Source organism: Nomascus leucogenys, unplaced genomic scaffold (assembly GCF_006542625.1).
Source record: "Nomascus leucogenys isolate Asia unplaced genomic scaffold, Asia_NLE_v1 001299F_43637_qpd_obj, whole genome shotgun sequence".
Taxonomy (NCBI): Eukaryota; Metazoa; Chordata; class Mammalia; order Primates; family Hylobatidae; genus Nomascus; species Nomascus leucogenys.
This window is the reverse complement of record NW_022096551.1, coordinates 31,600-43,599: the sequence shown is the minus strand read 5'-3', so window position 1 is coordinate 43,599 and position 12,000 is coordinate 31,600. Positions and strand designations below refer to the sequence as shown.

The following is a 12,000-nucleotide window of genomic DNA, read 5'->3' as shown; positions in this document are numbered from 1 at the left end:
CTCTGTATCTTTGAGAGAAAATAACGGTAGAGAACAAGAGTCTCTGGCTAGTAATCCAGAAAATTCTCCTGGATCTTGTTGAAGGCTGTCAAGGTGGTACTTCTCTGAGTCTAGAAGAATTACAGCATTATTGGGTACAAGGTACCCATAAAGCAGATATGGCTTAGATCACAACACCCAAGTCTTTTCAAATATGTGAAAAGTCTTCCCAAGAAAGACAGCTACAAATAAGCCCAGACAGTGAAGACTACAATAAATATTCACCTTTTCTCTTTTTTAATTTTATTTTTAAACCTCTCATATGGTGCTGCATGCCCAAGATTTTAATGTCCAGACACTGAAGAACATCTACTAGCATCAACACCATCAGGAAAACATGACCTCACAAGTGAACTAAATAAGGCACTGGGGACAAATCCTGGAGAAAAAGAGATATGTGACCTTTCAGACACAGAATTCAACATAGCTGTATTAAAAAAAAAAAACTGAAAGAAATTTAAGATAACAAAGTAAAGAAATTCCAAATTTTATCAGCTAAACTCAACAAAGAGATTGAAATAGTTACAGCAAATTAAGCAGAAATTCTGGAGCTGAAAAATGCAATTGGCATGCTGAAGAATGCATTAGAGCCATTTAATAGCAGAATGGATCAAGCAGAAGAAATAGTGAGCTTGAAGACAGGCTATTTGAAAATACATAGAAGAGACAAAAGAAAAATAATTAAAAAAATGCCTACAGGATCTAGAAAAATAGCCTCACAAAGACAGATCTAAGAGTTATTATTTTTAAAGAAGATGTAGAGAAAGAGGCAGGGGTAGAAAAATTTATTCAAAGGGATAATAACAGAAAACTTTCCAAACCTAGAGAAAGATACCCATATCCAACTACAAAAATGTTATAGGACATTAAGCAGATTTAACCCAAAAAAGACTACTTCAAAGCGTTCAATAGATCTTCCAAAAGTCAAAGATAAAGAAAAGTTCTAAAGGAAGAAAGAGAAAAGAAACAAATAACATACCGGAGAGCTCCAACACCTCTGGCAGCAGACTTTACAGTGGAAACCCTACCGGCCAGGAGAGAGAAGCAATAAATATTTAAAGTACTAAAGGAAAAAAAACTTTTACCTTAGAATAGCATATACAGTGAAAATGTTCTTCAAATAAAAAGAAGAAATACTGACTTTTTCCAGACAAACAAAAGCTGAAGTATTTTATGAATACCATGTCTGTCCTAAAGGAATGCTAGAGAGTACTTCAATCAGGAAGAAAAGGACATTAACGAGCAATAAATGATCACCTGAAGGTAAAAAAATCCTCACTGCTAATAGGATACAAAACAAAACAGAATATTATAACACTGTAGCTGTGTGCTGTGCAAACTACTCTTATTCAAAGTAGGAATACTAAATAATCCAATCAAAAGTAATAACTACAACATTTCAAGACATAGCACAATAAAATATAAATAGAAACAACAAAAAGTTAAAAAGTGAAAGGATGAGCACACCCGTCCTGAGCTGGCCGATGTGGTGGAAGCTCGGAGCTCGGAGCCGGGAAGGCCAGGAGCCTGGGCGGAAGGGAGGCCGCCTGAGAGCCGGAAGCCTGGGCAGGGGACGAGGCCTCCAGCGCCCCCCAGCAACAGCAGGGCGGCGCCACATTGGTCCTGCGCGAGGCCTGGCCTCCGCGAGGCGGGACGCTCTGGGAGGCGGGCGTGCTCGGGTAGAGGGAGACAGCTGCCCGGGGCACGGGCGAGCGCTCTGGGGGTCCCGGATCCGAGCCCCGCTGCCCCGGGTGGTGGTGACGCCTGGAGTCGGGCGGGCGTGGCTGGGCCGGGCTCTTGGGGCAGCCAGGCAGAGGTGTGGGCGTCTAGGCCACACCACCCTGAACGCGCCCATCTCCTCTGATCTCGTGAAGCTAAGCAGGGTCGGGCCTGGTTAGTACTTGGATGGATTCCGCCTGGGAATAGCAGTACCATAGGCTTTTGGCTTCCCGCTCCCTCCCGCTTTCCCCCTTTTGTCTCCGTGCTTCCCAACCTCCCCGCCTCCATCCACCTTGTCCACCCCTGCGCCCCAGCCCAAGCCCAGGGCCTCCCCTGAAGATCCGCCACTGCAGCACCACAAGGCAGCAGCATCCCACCTCTTCCGACTCGCCGCAGCCCCACCAGGAGCCAGGCTCCAACCCAGGGAGGACGGGACCAACCCCGAGGGGCGCAGGCGCGGGTTTCCCTGAGGTCCCGGGTGTCTTTCACGACTCCCCGGACGCCCAGGCAAATTCAATCATTCATCCCAGCGCCCGCCGCAACCGTCCAAGCTGGCGGGAAGGGGCGGGCAGGGGCAGGGGGGTCCGAGAGACGCCAGCCAAGACCTCCGCTCCAGAACCCGTGGGCGCTTTTACCCCCAGGGAAGGACATTGCCTTCGCCAGCCACGAGGAAATCCGTCCCTGTGCATTTTGCCACCGAACTTCAGTAAACTCCAGTCCCAAGGACACGAGAGAGAACCAGGCCTGGCCCCCATGAACAGCTCAGAGCCACCGCTCTCCCCAGATGGATGGGCGCACTCTACAAATCTGGGGGCCCACCGCACCAAGAAGACAGAAGAAGCAAACAAAGGAAGGACCCTATGAAACGCACCCCCAAAGCGACCACCCAATCAAAGAAAATAAAACGTCTCCAGGGCTCCATTGCTTTTTCCGCAGGGGGACCCTGACCCCCTCTTCTAGCCCGGCCTAAGCACCCTCCACCCCACCCCGGCCTGCTCAAAAGGGGGCCCTGTCTACCTGAGCAGAGCCTCCCTCTCCAAGGCTCTTCGCTTTGCTCTACAGCTCCCTCACCCTCTCCTTTCTCTACTGCCCCCTCCACCTCACACTCTTCTGTCGCGCTCTGTCTTTCCCTCTTTCCTCTTTCCCTCTCTCTCTCTCCTCCCCCACTGTCTGTCTCTCTCTCCCTCTGGTTCTATCTCTCCATTCCTCTCTCCCTTGCTCTCCTTCTGTAGCAGGAGCCGCAGACGAAACCCCTCAGACACCGAGTTGTAGAAGGAAGGGCTTTATTCAGCTGGGATCATGGGTAGACTCACGTCTCCAAAAACCGAGCTCCCCGACTGAGTAATTCCTGTCCCTCTTAAGGGCTTACATCTCTAAGGGGGTCTGCGTGAGAGGGTCGTGATCCATTGAGGAAGCAGAGGGTACTGACTGGGAGCTGCATGCAGCGGTAATTAGATCAGAACAAAACAGGACAGGGATTTTCACAGTGCTTTTCTATACAATGTCTGTAATCTATAGATAACATAACCGATTAGGTCAGGGGTAGATCTTTAACTACCAGGCGCAGGGTGTGGCACCGGGCTATCTGCCTGTGGATTTCATTTCTGCCTTTTAGTTTTTACTAAAAGGGGAGCGCCCATGTGTGTCTGGGAATGGGTTTGCTCGTGATTGTGGTGGGGTGTGTCTGGATGTCCGTCAGTACCTTTGTCCCGGGATCAGGCTGCCAACTCTATTGCCAGCACATGGGTGTCACAGTTGCTGTGATAGTCTCAGTACGCAGAAATTGGGCATAAGATAATATGAGGGGTGGTCTCCTCCCTTACTTCAAGCTATCTTTGTCTGTGTCTGTGTCTTTGTGTGTCCGTGTATGTGTGCCCGTGTGTGTCCATGTGTGTGTGCCCACGCGCGTGCTCCCGTGTGTATCTGTGTGTCAGGGTGGGTTTGCTCGTGGTGGTGGTGGGGTGTGTCTGGGTGTCCCATCAGCCCCTAGCCCCTCTCTCCCGGGATCAGGCTGCTGGTGCTCTAGTGCCAGAACCGGGCAAAGCAGGGCCTTGGCCAACGGGGCGGGTCCTCCTTGGGACAAGTGACAATGGTGTGGGCGTTGTGAGAAAAAGGGTCCACGGTGCTGGGCCAGCTGTTTGCCTCTGGGCAGCCCTGACGGCTCTGGATGTGTGGGGCAAGAGGGGGCCTTGCAGGAGGGGTGGCAAGGGATCCAAAACAATTTTTCCGCAGCAAGGTGGAGGACCAGAGAGGATCCCAGAACGGCTGGCCCTGGGCCCTGTTGCCTCAGAGCACACCCCGTCCTGAGCGGGCCCTATGTGTTGGAAGCTTGGGAGCTCCCGAGCCGGGGAAGGCCTGGAGCGTCTGCGAAAATGGAGGCCGCCTGGTGTGCCTGGAGCCTGGGCAGGGGACTGAGGCCTGTGGCTCTCCCGCGCTGCAACAGGGCAGCGCGTGGTCTGGCCGCAGGCGAGGGGGGTGGCTCAGGGAGGCAGGCGGAAGGCGCAGCACGGCAGCCGGCAGTGCTGGGGCCTTGGGAAGAGCAGCCCGGCCATGGGGGAGCGGCTCTGGGGTCCCGGATCTGAGGCCCGCAGCCCCGAGATGGCAGTGACTCCTGCAGTCGAGCAGGCATGACTGGGACGGGCTCTTGTGGCAGCCAGGCACCACTGCTGGCCTTTATGGCCACACCACCCTGAGCGCACGGGATCTTTACTGATCTTGGAAGCTAAGCAGAGGCGGGCCTGGCTAGTACTTGGGATGTGAGACCCCCTGGGAATACTGGGTGCTGAAGGCTTTTGGTTCCCCGCTCCCTCCCTCTTTCCCCCATTTGTCGCCATGCTTCCCAACTGCCCCTTGACTCTACTCCAACTTTTCCATGGGCTGCTTTCCACTGGGGAAGGACATTGCCTTCGTCAGCCACCAGGAAAACTGTCCCTGTGCACTTCGATTTTCATTGCCACCGACTTTGTGTAAAATCCAGTCTCGGGGACACAAGAGAGACCCAGGTCTTGTGCCCTGTGAGCACGCTCGGCGTTATGGCTTCCGCCAGATGGACAGGCTCACTCTACAAATCTCGGAGCCTACCGCATCAAGAAGACAGAAAGGAGCAAACAAAAGAAGGACCCTATGAAACGCACCCCTAAAGTAACCAACCAATCCAAGAGTAAACACGTCTCAGGGCTCAGTTAGTCCCTCTGGCTTGGACAGCCCTGCCCCCCTGTTCTGGCCCAGCCCAGGCACCCTCCACCCCACCCTGGCCTGCTGAAAGGGGCCTGTCTACCAGAGCAGACCTCCCTCTCCAAGGCTCTATCGCACTCGCTCTCCAGCTCCCTCACCCTCTCTCTTTCTCTTCTTCCCCTCCACCTCTGGCTCTTCTGTCACCTTCTCTCCTCTCTCCCCACCCTCTCTGTCTCTATCTCTGTCTCTGTCTCACCCTTTGTTTCTATCTCTCCATCCCTCTCTCCCTTGCTGTCCTTCAAGCTGTCTTTGTGTGTGTGTCCATGCGTGTCCATGTGCGTGTGTGCCGGTGCGCGTGCGCGCGCCCGTGTGTATATTTTTGTGGGGGTGGTGGGTTTGCTCATGCTGGTGGTGGGGTGTGTCTGGGTGTCCGTCAACCCCTCTTTCCCAGGATCAGGCTTCCGGGCTGTAGTGCCAGCCGGGACAAAGCAGTCCCTTCCTGCCCCATTGGCCACGGGCCGGGTCTTCCTCGGACAAGCGACAATGGTGTAGGCGTTGTAAGAAAAAGGGCCCGCGGGGCTGGGCCAGCTGTTCGCCCCTGAGCAGCCCTGGCTTCTCTGGGTGTGTGGGGCAAGAGGGGGCCTTGCAGGAGGGGCGGGGAGGAATCCAAAATAAATATTCCGCGGCAAGGCGAAGGACCAGAGGGGATCCCAGGACCATGAGCCCTGGGCCCTGATGCCTGGGAGCACACCCCGTCCTGAGTAGGCCCCAAGTGTTGGAAGCTCCGGAGCTCGAGAGCCAGGGGAAGGCCTGTAGTGTCAGCTAAAGGGAGGCCTCCTGGAGAGTCCAGATCCCTGGCAGGGGATGGAGGCCTCTGGTGCCTCGGAGGTCCCGCGCATGGTCTGGCCGCCGGCGACAGCGGGACGCTCAGGGAGGCCGGCAGAAAGCGCAGCGCGGTGACTGGTGGTGCTTGGGCGTATAGAGGGGGAGAGCAGCCCGGCCGCGAGCAAGCAGCTCTGGGGTGCCTGATCCCAGCCTCACGGCCCGGGTTGGTGGTGACCCTGGAATCAGGCGGGCATAGCTGGACCGGCTCTTGGACCAGCCAGGCGCCACTGCCATTGTCTACGGGCCATACCACTCTGAACACGAGAGAAACCCAAGCCGCGGTCCGTGGGCACGCTCGGCGCCACTGCTCCCGCCACAGGGACGGTGCACTCGACAAATTTCAGAGCCCACAGCACCAAGAGGACAGGGAGGAGCCAGCAAAGGAATGACGCTACGAAACGCACCCCCAAAGCAACCAACCAATCCAAGTAAAAACACGTCTCAGGGCTCCCCTGGTTTTTCCGCGTGGGCGGCCCTGCCCCCTGTTCTAGCCCGGCCCAGGCGCCCTCCACCCTACCCTGGCCAAAGGGGCCCTTGTCTACCAGAGCAGAGCCTCCCTCTCCAAGGCTCTGTAGCTCTCCCTCTCTAGCTCCCTCACCCTCTCCCTTTCTCTACTTCCCTGTCCACCTTGCTCGCGCTCTCGCTCTCTTCTCTCTCTCTCTCTTCTATCTCTGTCTCTCGCAATTTCCCTGGTCCTCTCTGTCCTCTCTCTCTCTCTCTATCGCTGTTTCTCTCTCTCCTTCCGTTTCTATCTTTCCATCCCTCTGTCCCTTGCTCTTCTTCAAGCTGTCTGTGTCTTTGTGTGTCTGTGTGTGTGTTTGTGTTCCCGCGCGTGCGCCCGTGTGTGTCTGTGTGTTTCGGAATGGGTTTGCTAGTGATTGTGGTGGGGTGTGTCTGGCTGTCCCTCAGTACCTTTGTCCTGGGATCAGGCTGCCAACTCTATTGCCAGCGCCTGAGTGTCACAGTTGCCGTGATAGTCTCACACACTCAGGTGTGTATCTCGTTCATTTTCATGTAGACAACGAGAGCGAAACCACAGAGAAAAGAAACTTCCAGTGCATCACGGCCTGAGGATGGATTCCTGTTTCCTGCAAAATGGGGAGTCTCCAATATAGCCTGTTTGAAACTGGAAAGGAGAGCACTGACACGAAGCTGGTCTTCCACGCATCCCTGGAAGTTTCTGGGGCCCCACAGAGCTCGGGAAACAAACAGTCAACATGGTCACGCTCTCGGGGGATGGGGGCAGAGACTTGAGCAACAGGCATCTCTGCAGAGGGCAAAGAAACCTGGAATCCAGAATCACGCTTTAGTTGGCCTGAGTGTGACTCTGTGTGGATGTGACTATCCACCTCGCGCTCTGTTGCAGGCTCAACGTGGGGATATGTCATCTGTGAACCATGTGGATGAAAAACAGACAACCCCCTGAGTCTCCGCTCATGGCTCTCTGGGGAATTCACTCATTCCTTCCGAAACGGAATTCGTCTGAATCGCTCCAGGATGAAGTAACCCAGGCTGGCGATCTGGAGGGCCGCTGAGCGCCCCGCCGGCCAACGGGGCTGTGGGCCTAGCACTTAGCCCACACTGGGGACCCAGCATTTTCCCGGAGTGCTGGGTCCTGTTGGTTCTGGAGGCAGCAGACCGTTTTTCTCTCTGCCTTCCTTTATCTGTTTCTTGCTTCTTTTGTCCCTCTGTCCATCCTTCCCTCTGTTCTTCCCTCCCTCCCCCGTTTTTTTCCTCCCTTTCTGCCTCCCTCCCTCTTTCTCTCCCTTCCAGGGTCACTCAGTCCATCCATCTTTTCCTAGCTCTGTCCTTCCGTCCCACTCTGTCTCCGTTCCTGTCCTCAACTTTGCCTGCCTTCCCTCTTGCCTGGAAAGGGCAGCACCTCGGTTTGCGCGAGGTCTCGGGTCTACATTTAGTTGCAAGGCGCTCCATGGTGCTGGCGGGGAGGCTGGCGGGACAAGGGTTGGCAAGTGATGGTGAGCGAAGAGGCAGAGGAGTCGAGCCATGGAAAGGAGAACTGGCCTGGCTTCTGCCCCGGCCCAGTGTTTCGCGGACTGCGGTCTCCGCCAACCCGACTGAAGAACGGGGGGGAAGAAGGGATGAGAGCTCCGCCTGGGCTAGTTAGAAAACCTAGGCTGCTGGCACATCAAAAAGCTTATACACCATGATCAAGTGGGCTTCATCCCTGGGATGCAAGGCTGGTTCAACATACGCAAATCAATAAATGTAATCCAGCATATAAACAGAACCAAAGACAAAAATCACATGATTATCTCAATAGATGCAGAAAAGGCCTTTGATAAAATTCAACAACCCTTCATGCTAAAAACTCTCAATAAGTTAGGTATTGATGGGACGTATCTCAAAATAATAAGAGCTATGTACGACAAACCCACAGCCAATATCATACTGAATGGGCAAAAACTGGAAGCATTCCCTCTGAAAACTGGCACAAGACAGGGATGCCCTCTCTCACCACTCCTATTCAACATAGTGCTGGAAGTTCTGGCCAGAGCAATCAGGCAGGAGAAGGAAATAAAGGGTATTCAATTAGGAAAAGAGGAAGTCAAATTGTCCCTGTTTGCAGATGACATGATTGTATATCTAGAAAATCCCATTGTCTCAGCCCAAAATCTCCTTAAGCTGATTAGCAACTTCAGCAAAGTCTCAGGATACAAAATCAATGTACAAAAATCACAAGCATTCTTGTACACCAATCACAGACAAACAGAGAGCCAAATCATGAGTGAACTCCCATTCACAATTGCTTCAAAGAGAATAAAATACCTAGGAATCCAACTTACAAGGGATGTGAAGGACCTCTTCAAGGAGAACTACAAACCACTGCTCAATGAAATAAAAGAGGATACAAACAAATGGAAGAACATTCCATGCTCATGGGTTGGAAGAATCAATATCGTGAAAATGGCCATACTGCCCAAAGTAATTTATAGATTCAATGCCATCCCCATCAAGCTACCAATGACTTTCTTCACAGAATTGGAAAAAACTACTTTAAAGTTCATATGGAACCAAAAAAGAGCCCGCATCGCCAAGTCGATCCTAAGCCAAAAGAACAAAGCTGGAGGCATCACGCTACCTGACTTCAAACTATACTACAAGGCTACAGTAACCAAAACAGCATGGTACTGGTACCACAACAGAGATATAGATCAATGGAACAGAACAGAGCCCTCAGAAATGATGCCGCATAGCTACAACTATCTGATCTTTGACAAACCTGACAAAAACAAGAAATGGGGAAAGGATTCCCTATTTAATAAATGGTGCTGGGAAAACTGGCTAGCCATATGTAGAAAGCTGAAACTGGATCCCTTCCTTACACCTTATACAAAAATTAATTCAAAATGGATTAAAGATTTAAATGTTAAACCTAAAACCATTAAAATTCTATAAGAAACCTAGGCAATACCATTCAGGACATAGGCATGGGCAAGGACTTCATGTCTAAAACACCAAAAGCAATGGCAACAAAAGCCAAAATTGACAAATGGGATCTAATTAAACTAAAGAGCTTCTGCACAGCAAAAGAAACCACCATCAGAGTGAACAGGCAACCTACAGAATGGGAGAAACTTTTTGCAACCTACTCATCTGACAAAGGGCTAATATCCAGAATCTACAATGAACTCAAACAAATTTACAAGAAAAAAACAAACAACTCCATCAAAAAGTGGGCAAAGGACATGAACAGACACCTCTCAAAAGAAGACATTTATGCAGCCAAAAAACACATGAAGAAATGCTCATCATCACTGGCCATCAGAGAAATGCAAATCAAAACCACAGTGAGATACCATCTCACACCAGTTAGAATGGCCATCATTAAAAAAACAGGAAACAACAGGTGCTGGAGAGGATGTGGAGAAATAGGAACACTTTTACACTGTTGGTGGGACTGTAAACTAGTTCAACCATTGTGGAAGTCAGTGTGGCGATTCCTCAGGGATCTCGAACTAGAAATACCATTTGACCCAGCCATCCCATTACTGGGTATATACCCAAAGGACTATAAATCATGCTGCTATAAAGACACATGCACACATATGTTTATTTTGGCACTATTCACAATAGCAAAGAGTTGGAACCAACCCAAATGTCCAACAATGATAGACTGGATTAAGAAAATGTGCACATATACACCATGGAATACTATGCAGCCATAAAAAATGATGAGTTCGTGTCCTTTGTAGGGACATGGATGAAACTGGAAAACATCATTCTCAGTAAACTATCACAAGGACAAAAAACCAAACACCGCATGTCCTCACTCATAGGTGGGAATTGAACAATGAGAACTCATGGACATAGGAAGGGGAACATCACATTCCAGGGACTGTTGTGGGGTGGGGGAGGGGGAGGGACAGCATTAGGAGATATACCTAATGCTAAATGAGGAGTTAATGGGTGCAGGAAATCAACATGGCACATGGATACATATGTAACAAACCTGCACATTGTGCACATGTACCTAAAACTAAAGTATAATAAAAAAAAAAAAAAATAAAAAAAAAAAAAATAAAAAATGGGAAGAGCAAAAATAAATAAATAAATAAAAAAAAAAAAAAAAAAAAAAAAAACCTAGGCTGCTGCCTGCAAACCCGCGCGTGAGCAGTAGACAGTCCACCTCCCGGTACCTGGGCGGGCCCTGGGTCCCCGGATGCTCAGGAAAGAATGACAGCCCTCCTCTGTGTGGAGTCTCTCGCCGGACCTGGAACTCAGGGATCCTAGACAGGTCAGCTGGAAGGGAAGACACGTCTCTCCATACCGAGTCAGAGGTTCACCGCGAAAGAGAGGCCACCGCCCTGCCCCACCCTGCCCCAACCCCGCGTCCTAAAGCTCCTCCAGCAGAGCCCAGTGTCCTTCCTGTCTGAGGAGTGGTTGCAGCGGAGCGGCCTCTTCCACGTCCTTCAGCTCCTCCAGTGGCGCCGGATCTAGGAAAGGTTGTGACTTTTGCTGAAACTCTGGGGTCGACAGGAACTCATCTAACAGCCTGGAGGTGAGTGCAAACGAGCGCACCGGCTCCTAGAGCTCTTGGGAGGGCGCCTGGATGGCTTGCATCTGTGCTTGACGCGGAGGCCTCCGGGGTCGCGAGCTTCGTAGGTGAAGGTGCCCCGTCTTCGGGATCCCACGCTGCCCCGGCGACCTGGGGCTCCAGCCCCACCACGGACTGCCCTGGGACGTGGGTGGCGCAAGCACACCTTGGCCCTGTGGCCCGGCTTGAGCGGGCCCTGGCTGTCCCACGGCGCAAGGGCCCGGCAGGCCGTCGCGCTGCTGGTCCCGGTCCTCCTGGCATTTGCTTGGGTGCGGAGGCCACCGAGGAGTCTGAGGGTGGGCGAGCGCCCCTTCCGGAGGAGCCAGGGCGGCGTAGGCAAAATCCCCGCCTGCCGGGGCAGGTTGGGATATCCCTTCTGCCGGCGCGGCCTGGCTGGGCTGGAGCAGGGGCACGGCCCTTGCTCCCTGGCTCACGAAAGCCCCCTGTGGGAGAGTCCCAGGGGCGCAGGGCATGCGGGGTGCGGGGAGCCCCGTTCACCACGCCCCGGTGTGGGCGAAGGCGACCGACCAGGGAGCAGGGTGACACCCCCCGGGGGGCGCGGTGCACAGGCCGCCTGTGTGCGCGGGCGCCCTGCCACCCTGTCCTGGGTGCCTGTCCCTTCGATTCTGAAACCAGATGTGAATCCTGGCCTCTGGGAGGCCCGTCTCTCTGGCCAGTTCTTCCCTGGTGGCGATGCCTGGAAAGCGATCCTTCTCAAAGGCTCGAACCGGCAGGGCAGTCTGGGATCCGGTGACGGCGGTCCGCTTTCTCCTGTCTTCTTGCGGGCCGCGTCTCCAGGGCCAGGGCCGAGATTCCCGCCGGTGCTGCCTCAGCTGACGTGACCTCCCATTCTGAAACCAAATCTGGACCCTGGGCTCCGAAATGCCTATGGCCTGGGCCAGCCCTTCTCTGGTGGCGATGCGCAGGTATGGGTTCCGCTGAAAGCAGGCTCGCAGGGCCTCGCTTTGGCTCTGGGTCCAAGCGAGTCTCCTTCGCCGTCCTCGTCCTTGGGCTTCCGCGGGGAGGGTGCTGTCCGAAGGTGTCGGGAGAGCCATCGCGGGGAGCCCCGGCCGGAATTTCACAGACGGACACGGGCAGAGAGAGGCTGGCGGGCTCCCGTGCACCTC

General features: G+C 53.1%; 1 pseudogene; it reads right to left on the bottom strand.

Annotated features, from left to right (window-relative positions):
- Positions 1-10,671: 10,671 nt before the first annotated feature.
- LOC115833983 lies at positions 10,672-12,000 on the bottom strand (annotated as a pseudogene).